Source organism: Acanthopagrus latus, chromosome 2 (assembly GCF_904848185.1).
Source record: "Acanthopagrus latus isolate v.2019 chromosome 2, fAcaLat1.1, whole genome shotgun sequence".
NCBI classification, from domain to species: Eukaryota; Metazoa; Chordata; class Actinopteri; order Spariformes; family Sparidae; genus Acanthopagrus; species Acanthopagrus latus.
The window spans coordinates 24,705,766-24,725,707 of NC_051040.1; the positions used below are offsets into that span (position 1 = coordinate 24,705,766).

The 19,942-nt window shown below is 43.9% G+C and overlaps 1 protein-coding gene across 1 annotated transcript in view; it reads right to left on the reverse strand.

Annotated features, from left to right (window-relative positions):
* numbl (NUMB like endocytic adaptor protein) overlaps window positions 1–18,317 on the reverse strand; it is a 64,257-nt gene extending 45,940 nt beyond the window's left edge. The window contains exon 1 of the mRNA XM_037086051.1: window positions 17,601–18,317. The gene's annotated coding sequence lies outside the window, so the exon portion shown is untranslated. The remainder of the gene's footprint in view (window positions 1–17,600) is intronic.
* Between the last annotated feature and the right edge of the window lie 1,625 nt (window positions 18,318–19,942).

Genomic DNA, 19,942 nt, shown 5'->3' on the forward strand with positions numbered 1-19,942 from the left:
GTAGGAGGAGAGATGCCTCTCTGATTGCTCCATAACGGTGTTGAGACACTCTTGGTAAAACACAGCGCCACGCCCAAAACAAAAGCCCTGGAGACATGGAACTATTCTTAACCAGACATCTACCAACAAGCCTCCTGTGACGCTTCCAGCACAGAGACAGGTTCCCTGGTTAGATCACTACGGCCCAAAGCCTGTGACTCATACACGATTGTGAGGCAATGCAGAGAAGCAAAATCATCTTCAGCAGCGCTGGAAAAAAGATCGAAAGCGGACAGTTTTTCCTATCTTCCAAAAAGACAGTGCCACATCACAGAGGTTTTAATAGTTAATATGCAACTTTTTGATTGCTGTTGCGTAATGACAGTCACTGAATACAGGGCATGCCTCAGCTGACTTAAGTTGATGGCTTTTATTACACCTGTAAGAAAAAAATAAACCATTAATCCCAAATCCTTTGGCATAATTGTCACGAGTCTGTGAGGAATCATTACTCAGTTAAGGTGGCTGTCTAATAAGCATCTTTTGATTCCAACAGTGGGTCTCATATTTCACAAATCGAGCCTTTCGGGAGAGAGAGGCTGACTCACGGATCGCACCACCTCCCTGTTTGCCGCCTCCCTCATTCCAATCTGCATCGAGGCTGACAGCGGATCAGCGCCGATCGGCTCTGATTTATACGAAACAACAACAGCAACAAAAAAAGTTGCCTCGCCCGATGCAGCCAGCATCATTTCAGAAGTGCTTATTCAGAGCGCCACTAAATCAAGTGCATCCATGGAGTAATTGATTCAAGCTCTGTTCTTGTTTTTCAGTCCATCATGTGTGCCTGCTGGCGTGGTGACTGCTGTGTTTGGAGGACAACAGCATGAAAAAAGATAAGAGGAAGAGAGGAGACCGAGGCCAGAGCACTGATTGCTGTAAAGAAAAAGAAACTGAAAAAAAAAAAAAAAAAAAAAACACATTTTATTTTCTGGCTAATGCGAGGGGAGAAGTTGTGCCAGATAAAGCTGGGACTGTCACCTCACAGGATTTTATTAGAAACAGCTTCAGAGGACTGAACCCATTTTCTATTTTGTCTCACTTGCCTCGCGGGGCATCTAATTGTATTTCATAACACACACTGGGGAATAAATACATCAACATGTTTACAACCTCAACAACAGCAAGCAAACAATATAGGTGTAAATGAAGTGTGATTGGCTCATGCTATGGCACATCAAGGGGCAAAAGGACCTTATTAAAGGGAAGCAAAGGGGTTTGCTGTTAGTCTATAAAAACACATCTTCTGTCCTTCAATCTTCTCTGCTATGCAAACTTTATCCAGACACGTTCCTTAAAGCCCCCGAAAAGGCAGTTTCAAGGCCTAAGTAGCGCTAAATATTCATGACTAAATGCCACTATACTGCATAGGATTTTTAAGTTTGGAAGAAAACATCATCATCGTTCTTACTTATTAATCCAGTGTGCATAGAACAATCAACTGGCAAAATAAGCAGACAACAACCCGTTCTCACTCTCACAGCAGCCCCATCGGTCGCCATGCGCTTCTCTGGTTGACGCTGTAATTACGCAGCAGTAAAGAGAGAGAAAAGTTGGGCAGGGTGCCTGAATGGGATGGGTCATACTGCGAGCTGTCTTGTTTGTGACCAAGAGCATTTTTTTTTTTAATGTAATGAAGTTAGGTAACATAGGTGACAAAAGTAGCGAAAGTGATGCAAAGTACGTGACTTACAAAGGGTTACTCTGTTCCAAAGTATGATCTTTTCCCTCACCTAACCACGCAGTTCTGGGGTTTGTAACGGCTCAACATAAAAGTCAAAACGTTTTACCATATCATCGTATGTAAAGTGTCTGTCAGCAAGCTTTGTTTTGAAAGTCTAACCAGACGTTGCATATTATGGATTTTTACTAACTTGACCATGAAGCCCCTCCGCACACAAAAACTGATGCTACAGGGGAAGTAAGAGCCTCATATTTTGAAGCTTAAGGCAACGGATCAAGCTGCCATATTTCACAAGTCGGGAGTGAGAACGTTTTGACAAAATAAACATAAAGAACCATCGGCCTTCTCCAGCTAAGCCCTGCCCACTTCATACCAAACAGGATGCATTATGCTGCAACTCTCAAGTGATTTAACAAAAAGTGTTGAAAATTGTCAGAAGAATGTGTGTTAATGTAGGCCAATCTTCGCTTATAGTAAGAGGCTGATTGAGAAAATTAGGAAAATGTCTAACAACTCCAGCCTCTGGGCGAGAGTGTGTCTACCGTCATTTGCAAATATATGCTTCCTAAACTTTGTGTTTTAATCCACGTGCCTCTGAAATGTCAGCAGCACGCTGCAGACATACTGTACTGTACTGGGGACTGGATGAGTGAGTGCAACAGCATTTGCATGTGTATTAAATCTGTTTTGTGTAAGATTCCCTTTTAAAGTCAGGAGACTTCCAGGAAGAGTTCTGTTTATTGGCAAGCAAAGTCCTCTCCTCTCCTCTCCTCTCCTCTCCTCTCCTCTCCTCTCCTCTCCTCTCCTCTCCTCTCCTCTCCTCTCCTCTCCTCTCCTCTTTACCCTCGAGGGTAAGCAGTGTGAATATTAGATAGGGACAGATTGTATTAGATAACACAGACCTACATAGAGCCGTGCACAGAGTCACACACACAGGGAGCTTCATGACTTACGAACACACAGATGGTCCTGAGCGTGTACTTGAGGAACACTTCACGACCGCTTAATGCAACAAGAATGGTACCTGCAAGGAACGTATTTTTTTGCTAAATACATTCAAAACATTTCTCAATTGGTGTTTCAATGCAAATGTGTTAATTTCCCAATACAGTCCATACTGTTTTACTACTGTTTCAACATGTGCTGTCTTATGGTACTAACACTGACATGTCTTTAGAGAAAGGAACAGCGTTAAAAGTAGATGATCATCAATGATTAGTCGATTATTCTGTTGATTGAGTGAAAATTCATTGCCAACTATTTTGGTAATAGATTAATCATTTCAGCCATTTTTCAAGCAAAGATGTCAAACATTTGTTGGTTCCGGCTTCCTCAATGGAAGGATTTACTGCCTTTCCTTTTCAGTAAAAGTACAATTCTTTGGATTTTGGGACTGTACATTGAACAAAAGTAGCAATTTGAAGACGTCACTTTGGGCGCTGAGAACATTTGATGGGCGATCGTTATGTGCACCTCTAGCTCAAACAGAATAATGATCAAGTATTGAGGCTGAATACGAGACAAAATTACTTATGTGCGTTGCAACATAACACTAACTGAACACTGTTTATGTCTCATCTCTGTTTCCATAACAATGCATATTTCTGTTTGATATCTTGTAAGACACACATGTACAGCAGTGGACTAGTACACATGGGAGGGAGGAGCCCACACAGCACACTGGGGGGCCTAACCAAATCTCTCCCAACTTTACTTTGTAAAGCTGGCGCCTGAGGCAAATGCTTAGATTAGAAGATTTCTTTTTGCATGTTAGTCAAGGTTTAAAAACTGTAGATGTGCGCTGAGGGATCTGTGCAAAAAGGAATGAGTGTAGAGCGATGCAGAACAGAGCATAATGGGGATGTGAATGTGTATACATAATGCATGTACAGGACGGTTTCTGCACGCGCCTCATCAGAGCTGCAAACATCTTATCTCAGTCGCTGAACGACACACACACACACACACAAACTTAGCTTTTCATATTCGGTATAGGGATCAAAAGATAATGGTGTTGCCAGAGAACTAAATATGGATCAGAAATTCTCTGCACTGTCAGTGGGAACAATGCGCAGCAGACATCACAGAACTACATGGATGCAGACAGCATGCATAAACAGCCTTACACCGCCGCCGCCGCCAAACAGCCGCTCCGTGGGCTGCACTTTAAAACCAGGAAAACGACAACACTCATGCCGTATCGCAATACAGCGACATGACAAATCTAACAAGATATACAGTTGCATATCATGATAACAATATCAATCCATATGCATACACAGGCCCGGATACACTTCACAGGCAGTGGGGTTACATGCAGATGCTCGGTGGGCTGGAAATCTGTCCATCAAGACAGGTCTGCAGGGACAGGGAGGGGAGAGGAGAAGAAACCAACACGTTCAGTTGTTTTAATAAAAAATTTTAAAAAATAAATAAATAAAATGTTCGAAAGGCATTTGTGCCAAAGCTGTGACTTAGCAGGCAAATCATCATCTCAACTCAAACGCAGCTTGACGAAGCAACACCTTGGCAGGAGATCGTGCCTACACTGTCCATATAGTCCCAGTCTGTCTGTAACATGTGCTGTGGGAGTCGGCTGCCAGGATGTAAACAAAAATCCATGTGAGGGAAGAAGCTGTGCGGAGTGTGTGTGTGTGTGTGTGTGTGTGTGTGTGTGTGTGTGTGTGTGTGTGTGTGTGTGTGTGTGTGTGTGTGTGTGTGTGGACGTGAGAGAAGAGAATGAGAAAAAAAAAAACAACTTCAAAGCTGGTCTACAGCTGAGGGGGGGGGTTAAAAGGGGTTGAGATTTTCCTCTGGCTCTTTGGAATGCGGAGCAAGAGCAAAAACACATTCCCTATGTGGCGCACAGAGTGCAACATGGGACAGCTAACATGTCAACACACACACACACACACTCACTCACACAGGAACGGACAGTCTGGTGTGTCCTGGTCTGTTCACTCTGCACATTTAAAGCAGCCATCTGGTGAACTGGACGATCCAGGACGTGACTGAGTCAGACTGCTGTCCAGCCCCGAAGCCATTTATTTTTTCATTCTCCTCACAAAACCCTCACCATCCCAACATCCTCCTCTCTTCTCTTTTCACGACCCATACCACTCGACTGTCACCCATCCTTTGAAAACAGGTTGGCAAGCGGGCGATGTTGAGGGGGAGGGGAGGGGGGGGGCCTTAAAGGGAATGCCAAACGCACGCTCACCTCTCCTGACACGCTGACTACACGGAGGGGTGAAGCGGTGTTACAGGGTGAGCGATAGAGGGAGAGGCTCCACTAATCACACCATAGTGTTCCCATTACATCAAATCATTTCCGCACTGGCGGCGTGTCGCCTTGGCATCTCCACAATATTCCTCTGTGATCCGAGGCGAGAGCAGACACGGCCTGTGGGAGGACAGTCTATATACTTTCTATTGATCTCCTTGTTAAGGCTTGTTGAAGCATGAGGTGCCTGGAGCCTCATCCATTAAAACATAACTAAAAAAGAGAGAGAGAGGGAGAGGGAGAGGGAGGGAGAAAGAAAGAGAGGGAGCGAGAGAACTTTGGCTTTATTTTGGATTTCATCATGCTTGTAGAGTAATTTTAGAGTGTAGTCAAAGCTGAGAAAGTGATCTCAATGAGGATCATGTTGTGTGTGTAATGATGTAGAGTAATTTCAGCTTTTAAACATAAAAGAAATCCAATTCCACTGGATGTGTTTGGTTTCCAAACCAAAAAAGGGGCTTTAGATATGGCTGGGTGAAGAGTTTGTGTTTGTCTCCATTTCCAGTGAAAGGAGGGAGGTTATATGAGCTCCCAACCAACAAGCTGGCATCGTTGTAGCTTCATGACCTCTTTGTGCCTCCTTTAGCACCTCTCTTTGTGTATTTATTTAGTCGATCTGGAGTGTCACTTGTGATCTTCCCATTGCTACTGACTCTTTATCGCAGCAAAACTAGGCAAATAACAATAACGTCGGCGCAACCTTAATCTACAAAGCACAGAGCTGAAGAGTGTCATTCAAGCTATTTCCCTCTTTTTCTCGACTCTGTGCTATGCTAAGCTAACCATACATCACACTTAAAAGAGACATGAAAGTGAGACGCAGGCCTGAGAAAGTTCATTTCCCAAAAAGTCTGTTATTGAATTAACTTCTGTAGCTTACAGGCTACATCTGCAACTCTTCTTAACAGGGAACTTGGAGTGAGGATAGGCCGTCTGTTTTCAGGTCAGCATGTCAGTAACTCAAAATCACAGCCCTTGTGTTTTATTCAATCTCTTCCAGTGAAAAAAGAAAAGAAAAAAAAACTAGAAAAAAACCTAAAAATTATTTATAATATCATATATGTGATTGAATTTGAGGTATTTTTCTGTATCACACATCAAGTATCATCATACAATCCTACTTTGTGGAAACCAACAGTCCTGCGTGACAAATGAATTTTAATTGCATTCAACAAGTAAAATTTAAAAAAGCAAAGGCAGGTATTATATGAGTGCCATAATGTCATGTTCCCTTGTCAAACATCTGCCAGTTCCCACCGGTTGTGCTCAGTTCGAGGCATGAGGTAATAAATCTGGCTGCAATTATTTCACATTCTGTCATTTCTCCAAGTAAGAAGGGGAGTTTTTGAATGGCATCGGTTCAGGATTCAAAGTCACTGCGCATTTTGGTAGAGCTTGGAAAAACATCTCGCCAGGGTCTGCAGTCTGTACGTCTCTGTCCGCACCATGCTTTCCCATGCAGTCTGTCTAGTGGCCACGAGTGCCTAACAATATACCTGACTGACTGGCCTGTGAGCTATACAGGCCGGAGAGGCCCAGGCTTGAGTGGCTGGCTGATTTACAAGCGTTCTGGGTGGCTGGCTCGCCGCAGACAAGCCCTGAATCCCTACTGGGCTTTTCTGGGCTTACTGGGTGGACGGGCTACTCATCTTCCTACAGTGCAGACAGACAAAGGCAGGTCTGTTCCTCTGGGAGCCAGCAGGCAGCGACCGCCACTTCCCCTGACCGGGAGAGGCAGACAGAGACAAGAGGGGAAAGTGAGCTAGATGAAGAAAATTGATGTTTTGAGAGGAAAGGGAGAGGACAGCGAAAGATAAAGACCCGAAGAGAAAAGACAGAGGGAGCTTTTAAACAACTGAGCGCTGACAGGAAATTGAAAAAAAAGGGGGGGGGGGTAATAAAGAAATTAGAGTGTGGAGGAGAGGTCTGCAGGTCATAACAGCTGTATACAGTCCAATGTGGTTCTGATGTAAAGACCCACAATCAATCAAAATGTTGCTTTCTATTGCCCTTTTCACAAAATATTTGCCTCACAGCATATAGGGCGGTCACGACAGGAACAAGCCACTCTAAATGCTAACAGCACCAAGAATCTCCACGATCGTTTTTTTTTTTTTCTTCACCTCAGCCATGGCTTTTTCCTCCAGCGCGCCTGCGAAACAAGACACCTCTCCCTCCTCCATCTTCCCTCCTTTCATCACTCCCTTCGCTCTGTCCATCTCTCCAGCACTACAATGGCTCCTCACCTCGTTTTCGTCTTGGCCTCCAGCCTCATCCATGTGAGACAGCTACTGTCGTTTTTGGATTTGGATTCTCGTGGATCTCATTTTGCAGATTTCTCTGTTGTTAAAATGCTGTTTGTGCTGATTTTACGTCTTACATTTCATTCATTCACTTGTAAAAAGAGCAGTTTTAGTGGCAGACAGTATTAACTGGTTTATTCCATACAGTTTGAAGCAATTAAACACTCTGGTTGGAGTTCAAAGAAAGTTAAGGGTAAATTAGCAAACATTTTTAGCCAATAAAATATATAATGCATGCTTTTTTTTCTTGTATTTGTTGTGACCATTAGTTGTGGAATTAGTACAACATCACGTTTTTGAAGTACATCAGAAATATAAAATACTTCGGTGTCAATATTCTCAGAGGAATCGATGTTAGCTTGGTACAAACGAGCAGGTGGAACGGCTGGCCTGCCTCTTTAAACAACCTGTAGCTCTTTCTTCACACACAAGTGCTCGCCTGGCTTGACCTGAATTCAGAGATGATACATGTCGAGCAGACCTCAGCACAGCCTCGGCACATTCTCACTCACCAGACTAACTGCTACTGCTAACTGTAGCTGCCATTAGGTGGTTAGCTCAGTTAGCCATGCAGCTAGTGGCCCGGATTGGACCTTGGAGCAGGCTGCTGCTGTAGCTTCATATTCAGTGGACATTCACAAGAGCGGTATCAGTTTTATCATACAGGCCTAACTCTCGGCAAGAAAGCGAATAAGCTTTGCTCCCAAAATGTCCATCTCTTGCTCTGAAGGCGAGAGGAACACCGTTGTTCTCACTTTAAGTGGCTGAAAGGTTACGTTTGGCCGATATGTTTTCGCTCAGCGGTGACACTCCTCTTCCTCTCCTTCACACCCCTACCTTTTCACCTATTGTATTCACACTTTACAATTCAGGGTGTAGCCCCATTTCCCCTTCCCTTCTATACCTCAAACAGAGCTAAACTAAACAATCAACGTAAGGATTTTACTGAAGACATTCTCATAAAACTCTCGCTGGGGTGTTGCATACTCTTCTGCATCTCTGCGCTGTGGTTTTACAATAAATGCAACGAGCCTCTAACACTGTTTAATGAAATTTTCATCTTCTGTGTCATTGCTTTCATGTTCCCACAGGGATTAACAGTGTGTCTGTGGTACTCAGTACAATGTTAATGACAGGCTTCTCTCCCATACATCTAATCAGTCTTAAAAATCTCACGTTATGGCCTCCCTCTACAAAAAAGCACACCAAAATTATTGACCAAATCTGGTTAATAAGCTTTTTTTTGTATTTTTCCTCTCCTCCTTGTATCCCTCTGTATTATAAGGATTACTACGCCTTCCTTTTTTCAGGAGAAATGATTTCCACCTCAGTCCTCTTTTCTTCATGGTCATGATGCCAACAGCTGGGAGAGCGGGCCTCATCTGGTGTGCAGCTGGCCACCATAGAAAGACAGGCAGCAGGACGGGAGTGAGAGAGGAGAATCGCAGAGAAGAGGAGAGAGAGAGAGAGAGAGAAGAGTAGCGAAGGGCAATGGTGTGATAAGAAAATCTATATGAGGCATATTAAAGGTTGTTGAGTGCCGCAGAACTACTGCGAGAGATGTGATGAGGAGGAGGAGGAGGAGGACGAGGAGGAGGAGTGGGATAAAAAACACACAGTGAAACAAGGAGGAGTGAGCGAACAGACAAATGAAAGACAGTGACACCTGGCCGTAGAAGCGATTGCAAAAGCATCACAGAAGCAGAAAAAAAAGAGGCAAGAAAGGGAAAAAAAGAGGCTGAGATGAGGAGTGACAGACTGACGGAGGCAGAGAGCGAGGGGAGAGAGAGAGAGAGAGAGAGAGAGAGAGAGGGAGCGGAGTACAGTCATGTGGAGTCAGATGCTCCTAATCAGCTGCGTTGCTGTCAGAGCTCCTCGCCATAACAACCATGAGTCATAGCGCCGGTAAACAGAAAGGATGTTTTATAAACTGAAAGCCTCGCTGGCACATTCACACGTTCACGAGCATACTGTAGTGGGAGGCGAGCCGCAAACTGGTCGGCGCAGAAAGCAACACGTGCCACTTACAAGAGTAATCTCTCCCTCCGCCACTCGGTCTGTACAGGTGGATTTATTACAGTGATCACAGTAAACATTAGATGAGTTTTAGCAGGGGAAACGATTCCCTCCAAGAACATAATATCAACTGTAAGCGATGCCAAATTAAAAAAAAAAAACAAACTACTATACTACCTTAATTTCACGGGACAGAGGTAAGGCGATGACTGATGTCCAGCAATAGAGTTTCATTTGGTCAGTATGTTCCCCAGATGAAATCTTGTTTTGTGGTTTGTTTGTTTTTTTCCTCAATTTTATCTCCGCTCTCCATCACAAAGACATAAATAACGTGATCACATTAAGGTCACAGAGGGAAACATGGGATTGATGGTCTGGACGAAATGAAAGTGCCTGATCTACTACAGTGACCAAAGATCGCCTAAGAAGTGCCAAACGTAGCGAAACAAAAGAGTCCAGCTGAAAATCACCGCAGAGTTACACGCCATAACAAAAACCCACGGAGAGCACCGTGTTCCTGTTGTGCTTTTCATTACCCAGTAAGAGTCGTTTTATCCTTTTCACCAAGAGTTATAGTTGCAGGAACAACAACAGCTGAACGGACCAGTCGCTGCCTTGCGAGACACAATTTGTAAAGTCAACTTTGGTATTAAATCTTAACAAACTGTTGGCTCAGGGTATCAATAAAAATAAAGCCAATAAACAGCAGCTGAGGTAAGCAATAACCTCCCAATATGGGATTTTTGATGCATTACATGAAGAATCTTTTTATATATATATATATATATATATATATATATATATATATATATATATATATATATATATATATATATATATATATATATATATAAAGAGTGTAAAAACCCCAACACGTGAGTCTCAGAAAGCTTTTTTGACACACCTGACCTCACATACACGTATGGAGAGATATTTTATCAGTTATTTGTATCCGATAAATTTGGCTAATAAAGGGGAACTGAACTCTGATTACTTGTCTTCACTGCATATCTGAAAAAGGCTGTTAAGAGCCCGCACAACGCCTAATTAGTTGCCTCAAGTGATGTCGCTATGCTTGCATTTAGGTGAAATCAGCTGAGTTATCAGTCCAGCTCTAATAGGCACCGCTTAAGGAACGTTTACATTTCACAAGCGTGTAGTTAAAACACTGAGCTAAATAACACCGCGACGACCTCCCACCTCACCAGTGTCATTCCTTCACCTTACGTAGGCATTTCAAACAGTTTTGATGTGCAGTCGTGACCTTTAATTCGGACAGGTCATGATTTGTCACATGCACAACAGTGCACACACATACAGTATGCACACGTATGAAAACAGAGGCGAAGACATGTACCCGTTTTCTCTGGTGACTCATTCTTTTTTCAGATGGAGGTAACGTGTGGCTGCTTTCCCACACAAACTGAGACTTTCCCCCCCCTTTCTGACTCGAACACACACACACACACACACACACACACACACACACACACACACACACACACACAGACGAACAGATGCAGAGCTCGATTACTATATGTGTTACGTATATGTGTCCTCTATAAGCAGAAGACGGCCATCAGCTGTCCTCCATCCCTCAAGCCGCCTCTGCTTCAGACAGGCCCGTGGTGCTACACATCACACACACCGCACAGATGCAAACCATCAACCGTAAAAAACACTTTAAGTGTAGTCACCCCGCTCCTCCCCACTTCACTCGCTGCCACCTCTCCCCCTCTTTCCGCCTCTCTTTCCCTCTCCACTCTTCACATAGCACAGTGAATAGGCCCCTCTGTGCTCTGGAAGACTTAACTTCGGCTCTGTCTGACGCTAACAATCTCGCTCTCCCTCTGCGTCACCCTGAAATATTGCGGAGATGAAGCCAGCGTCACATTAAATAGAGTTTTTTTTCCATGCTGCGAGACTAAAGCTCAGCTGCACACACCCTGCACAGTCTTTGAGTTGCACCAGAGAAGAGTAGTAGAGAGTCGTCATGCGTGGGCCGTAGGTACTGTAAATCACACAAGATCATAAACTAAGAATGGCAGCGTTCCTCTGATGCATCATAGTGCAGACAGGCCATCTGGACTCATTTAGCGCCACAGATAGATCAAGCAGAGAATCCTGATTATGCAATCATTTCTTTAAATGCCGTGAAAGTCGAAAGCACCTTTACCACTTTGCAATCTGGTCAGGCCCTCACACAGCTAAATGCAATCTAACTTGGTCAAGAACAGCTATAATCTTCAGACAGGGAATGGGGCTCAACTCAGGGACACTAATAAGCTAATGAAGAGAAGGACAAGCCTTACTCTATCATTTCTGACCCTCAGTTTCCTAACTGGTTGAAGGAATCATACTGGCAACAATCATGATCGTCACACTTCCTTAAAGGAACAACTCGCTACTTCGGCAGCTCACAATCACATGTGTAAACACAACAGGTTGTGGGTTTTATTGTGGGTAATGTGGCAGTTGAAAGCAATTTCAATTTTTTTTAATTACTTTTTGTTTCTTATATACTGCTTGAAATAAAAACTGCTAAATGATTTTTCAAGCAGAAAGATTTCTTAAAGGAATAGATGTTTCCTTGCTTAGCTTATGCCGCCTTCACATTGATACATGATGATTACGAGTTTAAAACTTGTTGAAAGTTTTCGGCATCCAAGTTCAGATTTTTCTGAGCGCTCTGTTATATCAGACTTATCATTCAGGTATTATGCCTGACAACCAAACAAATGAGGCCGACTCATATCGCCTTCGATCAAGGTAATAAAAACAAAGGTTGGAAAGTTGTTTAGAAGGGTTGGAAGCATTTTTGAAATATTAGTCAATCAATAAATCAAATGTTCTGGCAAAAAAGGAAATTATCGGTGCCTGTGGCTGTTGCAGGCCTCTAATCAGCATATCTAATCATTTCATTCAGACCAAAGGAAATGATTGGACGGCCTTACTGCTTGTCTTCCTATTTACCTGCCTCCACATTGCATATCTGCCAATGAAATCATTGCACACATTTAAGCTAGACAGCTAAGCGAGCTAATCGCACAAGAATGGCAGAGAGGGAGGGAACACGGCCAAATGTTCCGAATGCTAACATGCTAGCTTGGCAGAGGTGAGTAATAACAATAGCCATGTTTGGTTTTTTTGCATTACTTTTGATAATATCAGGTGTTTTCTTTGAGATTTTTTGATTGAGACATGAGTTAATTGGTAGGGACAGCAATGACAAAGATGCTCTGCGCTCACAGTTCACAGGCCATGAGCCGGTTGTTCAGCAGCTAACACAGTAGCACACAGCCACAGCAAAGAGTAGTAACTCCCGCGCTGGTTAGCCTTTCCAGACTGAGGTACGTTCTTGAGAGCTATGTTGACCGAAGCAGCTCGCACTAGCCACTCACACACATCTCCCAGCTGACTAGCAAGAGCTACGGGGCAGTTAGTGTGGTCAGGCAGTGCGCTTTTTTGGAGGAGCGGCTCTGAAGGGAAGGGATAGGAGTTTAATAGTTTTTTGTTGTTGAAACTACAAAAAAATCTAACCCCAGCATTAACATGTTAATCTCCACCATCTCTACAACCCATCCCTTATGATGTGATCGTAGCATTAGCACAAAGACTGGAAGCACTTTACACTTTAGCTTTTGTTGAGTTGAGTATTTTCTTTTTACCTTCACTCAGAGCATGCTGTCTCCCTCTGATTCCAGTCTTTATGCTAAGCTGCGCTATTTAACCTGTCGATGCTACTGTGATATGGATCTTCTCATCGAACTGTCAGCAAGATCGCTAATAGGTTCATTCTGCCATGAATGTCACACTGAGACTGTTAAACCTCCTCTGTAAGCCAAGCAAAGCCACCACAGCGGAGTGTTCACACTGCAGAGGGTGGTACGGGTTTAAAAGCATTCTGTATTGGACGTTCATGGTCGGTTCTGGGCATCATTTGGGACAAACTGTGTGAAAACGATCGACAGGCAGAAAGCAAAGCAGCTGCTAAAAGCCTGGAAAAGAACAGATCAAATCAGACCCAGTGGGAGGGATGTAATGCTTCAGAGGCTTGGGTTTTTTTTTAGATTTTCAGGGTTTTTTTTGTTTGTTTTTTTAAGCACACATCCCTCATTGAGTTGTTACATCTGAGCTTCAACAGCTAAACAGGCTGAAGTAGGTCATCACCAAAAAAATAAATCAAGATGCCGATGAGACAAAAAATGCAAGCCTCGAAACTCAAAGTGACAGCTATTAGTTGCAATGAGCACTCTGCTCGGATTTGTGGCTGGCGAGAGAGACCCATTTCCACTTTCCTTGTTATCTGCAGAGAAAAAAAAAACGCCGCTGAAGCAAAGAAATAAACTGCTGATCGCCGGGGAAACACAAACACGCGCACATGGTCAAACACACAGAGAAAAACACAAACCACTACCTTCACACATGAGCATTCAAATCTGCTCCAATCATTTATCAGTCCAGATCAACATAATGCATGACAATAAGAGCCCATCAATGCGCACAAGCAGACACACAGACACAACAACAGGCCTGCTTTTTTTTTTTTTTGCACTGTAGGCATGCCATTAGTGTGCGCAGTAATGGAACTATAAGGGAGAAAGGAGTGGTTGCATTTAACTAGCCTGCAGAAATCAGATAACTCCACTCAGCACATACTGAAGGCACTTAGGCATCAGACAGCAGAGTTGGAAGAGTACGTGTGAGAGCGATGGAGAGAGAGTACGGGGAAGGACGACGTGGTAGTAAACGTTAGAAGACAAGTACGTCTTCTGCGTCGCAGGTTTCTGTGCAGACTGACATGATCACATCCAACAGCCACAGACCGAAGACAGTGACCAAATGGTTTCCCCGTTGTGTCCCTGTTGGCTGATTCCCACTTTTCACTCTCCCTTCTGTTCGGTCCATCTCTCCCTTGTTCCTTCATACTGCCACTCCGCAGCCTCGATCTTTCTCCCTCCCTCTCCTCATTTCTCCCCTCGTCCCCAGCACCCTGCTCGGCTTCTGAAGCACTTCCTCGTCCGCCACTCGTCTCTTTCATCCGCCCTCCCCTCACCATCATTTAAGTACTTCAAATCTCATTATGTTTTTTTTTCTCTTTAATTAATCCCACCTCCAGAAATAGAAGTGTAGTCAATTAAAGGGTTTTGATTGCAGGTTTTCATTCATTAACACACTCGCGCACACATATTCAAATGCACAGCACATGCAAGCACGGTGGCAATGGAGCGCTGTGAGTCCTCAGCCCATGTGCCGTATAATAGTCATTTCACGTTCAAATTCAAACTTTTTGTGCTTCTAGCCTTTCACCACGAAGGCTCAAGAGTTCAAGTTTTTCGAGAAGGAGCTGATTATAAGCCAAATATCTAGTCATGAATCAATAAAGTACTTTCTCTAAACTGGGCAAATCTCTGACCTGCAGTCTATTACTGTCCAGAGGCTGAGGAAGCACAGTGTGCCTGCCGGCGGCAGTGGCGGGGCCGGGGCTGGAAGTGGAGCCGCTTGTTTAGCAGACCCACCCTGACCGGCACAAAGGGGGGCAACGCCCTCCTCCGCCACCAGCCAACCCAGACGGCACCCTGATTGGCCAGCTGGATGACCTTTGATCCCCGTTGTATTGTGGTCTCAGCTGCGCCCACCCTCCCCCTTGCGTGTGTGTGTGTGTGTGTGTGGACAACAAAAGACAGCCAAGTCCTAATGCAGCAATCAGTGGAAGAGGGGAAATGGTCTGAGGGGAAATGGATAGTGCGTATGTGTATGCATTTATGTGTGTGTACTGCTGTGTGACGGGGGTGGTGTAATAATGTTCTAGCTGTGATGACTGAGTTGCAACACTGATTAGCTACATCAGAGAATCCAACCTGCCTCCTTTCTGGACAAAAAGGAAACTTCTAGTCACAGCTGTAGACCAAATTTAGTCTCATTTCAGCCCCAACCTGAGACCAAACCAAGATTTCGTTCTTGCCGTAGCTTAAAGCCAAACATTACCTTTCTCTAGGCTATCTGATTCAAATTTTGGACTATATCTAGACTCTTTTAGCCCCAACATGAGATCAAACCTAGCCTTCCTCTACCCCTAGTTCACAGCTCTAGACCAAATTTAGTTTTCCTTCAGCCCTGACCTGAGGGAAAACCTAGATTCCTTCTAGCTGAGGTTTAAGCTACACCTGACATTTCTTCAGGCTATCTGACCCAAACATTGGACCAAGTCTTGCCTCCTTAGCCCCAACATCGGACCAAATCTAGCCTTCTTCTAGCCCAAGTTCTGGACCTGACTTAGCCTTCCTCCAGTCATAACCCAAGAACAAACACGCCTTCAATTAGTCCCAGCACCATGACAAACATTGCAGTCGCTATCATTATGTCTGGACCAATCGTCTTCTTCTAGTCAGGGCCTGAGAACAAATTGTCTTCCTTCAGCTCCAATCAGAAACCAAACCAAGACTACTAGCCCGAGCGTCAAGTAAAACCTAACCTTTCTCTCGGCAATTTGACCCAGACTTGGGACCAAATCTAGCCACTTTTAGCCCCAACACCAGACTGAACCTTCTTCTAAGCTTTAGACTATGATTTAGACTAAACATAGCCTCCCTCTAGCAACAGGGTTGAGATACAGCTAGCCATCCTTTAGCCCCAGCAATGGACCAGACAAACTAAGTCATCCTCTATTCAAATCTCGATGCCAAATCTAGCCACCTCCAGGCCTAGCTGTAACTAAAGCCATAGCCTAAAACTATCCTTATCAAGCTCCTGCTCCAGACCCAATCGATCCAGCCTCTACACCCATTTAAAGACCAAGCCATGCCCTCCTTCAGCCCTAGCTCTAAACCAAAGCTTGCCCTGATGTAGCTCATGCTCCAGACAGAACCGTGCCATCCCTAATCTCAGGCCAGACGTAGAGCTTCACTGAGCCTGATCCTGGGTTAAAACCTAGCCCTCCAGCCCAGTCCAGGAGCTGTCTGTGCAGGTGGTCTATGGCTTGTGGTCTGGGACACCCTGAGCCCCGCACCTACTCTCTTAATAAACCCAGTGTGATACAAACACACACGCACACACACTCTCTCTCTCTCTCTGGCAGTGGGTCAGGGTAGCCCACCCTCTAACAGCATGACTGACTGTCTGAGGAATGCCATGTCATGGAACAGATGGAGCACCACAGACAATAGAGCCGCATGCATTTACTGGGACCTATATACGAAGGCATGTGCCAAGTGTGTGCGTTATGACTGCAATTTCTGAGTCCTATGAATGCCATACTTTTTTTTTTTCCTTCTTCTTCTTTTTCATTTGCTCTCATCTTCTAAGAATCTCCCATTCATGTCAGGGGACCAGGAGTGTGGGAGAGATCACAGTGAGCTCGCCTGCAGCCCTCAAAGAACGAGCTCTTGGAGAAGTTTGAGAAATGATGCAACCAAAACCCAAAAGACTACGAGGAGCACACGGCGTGCAGCGCCGGGAGGGGCTGAGGTAATCCTGCAGCCAGGTAGAATTATGGTCGCACGTATTCAAACTCAGGGCGCGTGTTTCGGTTGCCATGCTGTCCTGGAGGACAGAACTGAAAAGAAGGAAAACAACAACAACACAGCAACCCACGAACAGCCTGAGAACAAATAATTACCCAGCAATCAAAGCGAGTCATTACAGCTCAATCGATGTCATGTTACCTCACTCCCACGCCAATCGTGACGCAATCACCGACATTCCTGGTAATAACCGGCGTCATGACCTCATAATAAGGAGCAATAAGTCAACATTTAGGCCTGAAGGTACAGCTTTAAAATATATATATATATATATATATATATATATATATATATATATATATATATATATATATATATATATATATATATATATATATATTTGAATTCGCGTAGCTTCATTGGAGCATCCCAATGAGACGCCCGAGACTAACTGTGTGCTAGTAGTTCCGTGTAAGAGCCCATCACTACAACAGTCCTTACTTATTTCTCTTTCGTTATGTTCCAGACATCATGTAAACCGCTATCAAAGGCTCGGGCTGCCACACTTCATTCATTTCACACATATGGGCCCCGCCGGCGAGATCCACAATCCAAACGCGCTGCAGTTGTGTCCAAACATTAGGATGACTCGATAACTCGCCAATCAAGCATTCAGCCTGATTACGAGTGGGCCGAGCGCTCCCAGACCGCCGATTCATTCATTATGAAGGCATTTACCAGGCGTCCAGATAACCCTGGAAGTGTCAGCGAACGTGGATGCCAGATTGGACCGGGAAATCCAGTGAACTCACCCAAGAGAACGACGGATGATCGGCTCCCCGCTCCTCTGTGTAAATCCAGGACCCCGGGGCAGGAGACGCGTTACACACAAGAATACGCTGCGAAGTGTGTTAAATGTCACGAAATCTTCTTCATCCGCGCTGCGAGGGGCGATGTATGGAGGCGATGTGGAGCCGCAAAATCAACCTGGCCGCTGCACACGCATACGCACGCACGCACACAGAACACGGTTTCAAATGATTAAAAAAAAAAAAAAACAGGTTCACAACAGCGATTCAAGGTAGATCTCGGTGAAATTGGTGAACCTGTAGTAATCTCGGATGCTTTGGTTGTTGACTGTGCACTTACTGGGCTGCTTCCCCCGGCTCCACCCGCTAACCCAGCCTTCCCAGTGCGCCCATTGGCACAGACGGCCGGACATGCAAATACACTCTCCCCATTGATGTTTTCCAGAGAAGGGGGTGAAAAAAAAAAAAAAAAAACTCAGCAGGGCTCCGTTTCAGTCGCTCCACTGCGCCACCGTGCGGTGTCTGAGCTGCTGTGGGGATGAGTTACTCCACTCATCCCTGTGGAGGGGTGGAGAGAGCAGCTCCGGGGGAGGTAAAGGGTGCCTTGCTCCAGGGTGCTTAGTCAGGGCAGATGCTTTGCAGGTCGACACTGTGAACTTGAGATCGGGCTGTTAGACCATTACATGAGCAGGGCAACCACACGTTGTAGTTTAGGGGAAGACTTTTTGATCTCAATAGAACCAATGCCTTCATTGGCTGATTTTTTTGTTGTTTTATGCCTAAACAAACTAAATAAACCAGTTCCTTTTTCTTCATTTTCATGACTGAATACAACTGAATAAACAAAGTGACGTGAAAGGACAACAGATTTTAATACTGTTTTCACATTTCTAGCTTTAAACAGAGTTATGGGGACCTTATTTTGCCATGAGAACAGCTTCTTTATTCAGTTATGGGAAAAAAATATACATATTTCTGAGTTTGTATTATTACCTCATTAATATTATAAATATTGATATTCTGAGTTTGAATTTCTTCTTCAAAAGTGCATAGTGCTCCTTTCTGTATTTTAATCAAAAGTATTTTTCCGTCAACCTTTTTTTAAATCATGTTGAGTCAGTGTGAATAAATTAATTACTCTGTCTCTATCGGATAAAATTAGATTAATGCAGACTTACACATAAACTTTGTGTGTTTTCTTTTACATAAACTTCTAAATGTACATAATCTCAATACATTTTTCAATACAAGTGTTATTCACATTGACTCAAGCTGCTAAAGACTTTGTGCATTAAAAGTGACTCTTATGTAATACATTTAAATGGAAACTGTATGTGTAATTAAAATACTTAAAGTCACCGTTGGGGCAAAGTTTTTTTCCGAGTGCAGGTTAAATGCACTCTGTGGACTAATGCCAAGTGCAGATGCACGACAAACACAGGAGAAGGTTTTAAAATGTAATATAGGCATCCACTACTCCAATATGATAGACTGATAAGATGACACATGGTAGTTTTTCTTATTCTGCCCGGTCAATGTGATCATTTTGAAAAGCTTTGTACGACTGCGTCTTCAAGTGGGCCATCAAGTTAAGAGGATGCACACTAATGTTTTTTTTTTTGTTTTTTTTTTCCACTGGACAAGAGACTTCATGTTCTCAGCAATAGGTGGAAAAAACTATGTGTACATGTATCAGTATCAGTGTCAGCAACGGGCCAAAGTAAGTTGGAAAATATCGTTACATCAGATATTGGCAAAAAATCCAAAATTGCACATCCCTGATGCTGAACTCTTTGTGGTCCAACACTTGAATTATTGAATGTATGAGTATAAATAAGTCATATTTTTTTTAGAGATTTTGTTTCAAATCCAAACAACAAAAAAATAACTGTCTTTTTGTTTCTTCACTGTGATGTGTGAGCTGTCCAGAATGATGCATGTGCAGAATTTGACGCTCGTGGGTTGTTTCCACATTTTCTGCTGAAGGGGGAAATCGTCCCTGCTCTCACCTGTTATCTCAGTTTAACACCTGGACACACAAGCAGGACACTTTGGGCATTTTCATGGGGCCAGGAGGGGATCTTTAATGGTCCTGACTCTAAAACTGCAGAATGTAAACTACTCTCAGATTGCTGCCAACTCCCCCTCAAAACCTTAAAGGCCATGACTTCAATCGCCACAATGGTTGCAGCAGCCCTGCTGTAAATGTCAAAGTGATACCGAATTAGCTTAGAAATAAAAATGAGCACACAACATAAGGTTACAATTGCCAGTAAACATCTCCAGGGAATTCTAATAGTTGAAGACAAGTTCCAGTGTAATCAAGGCACACCAGCCTGTGTAAG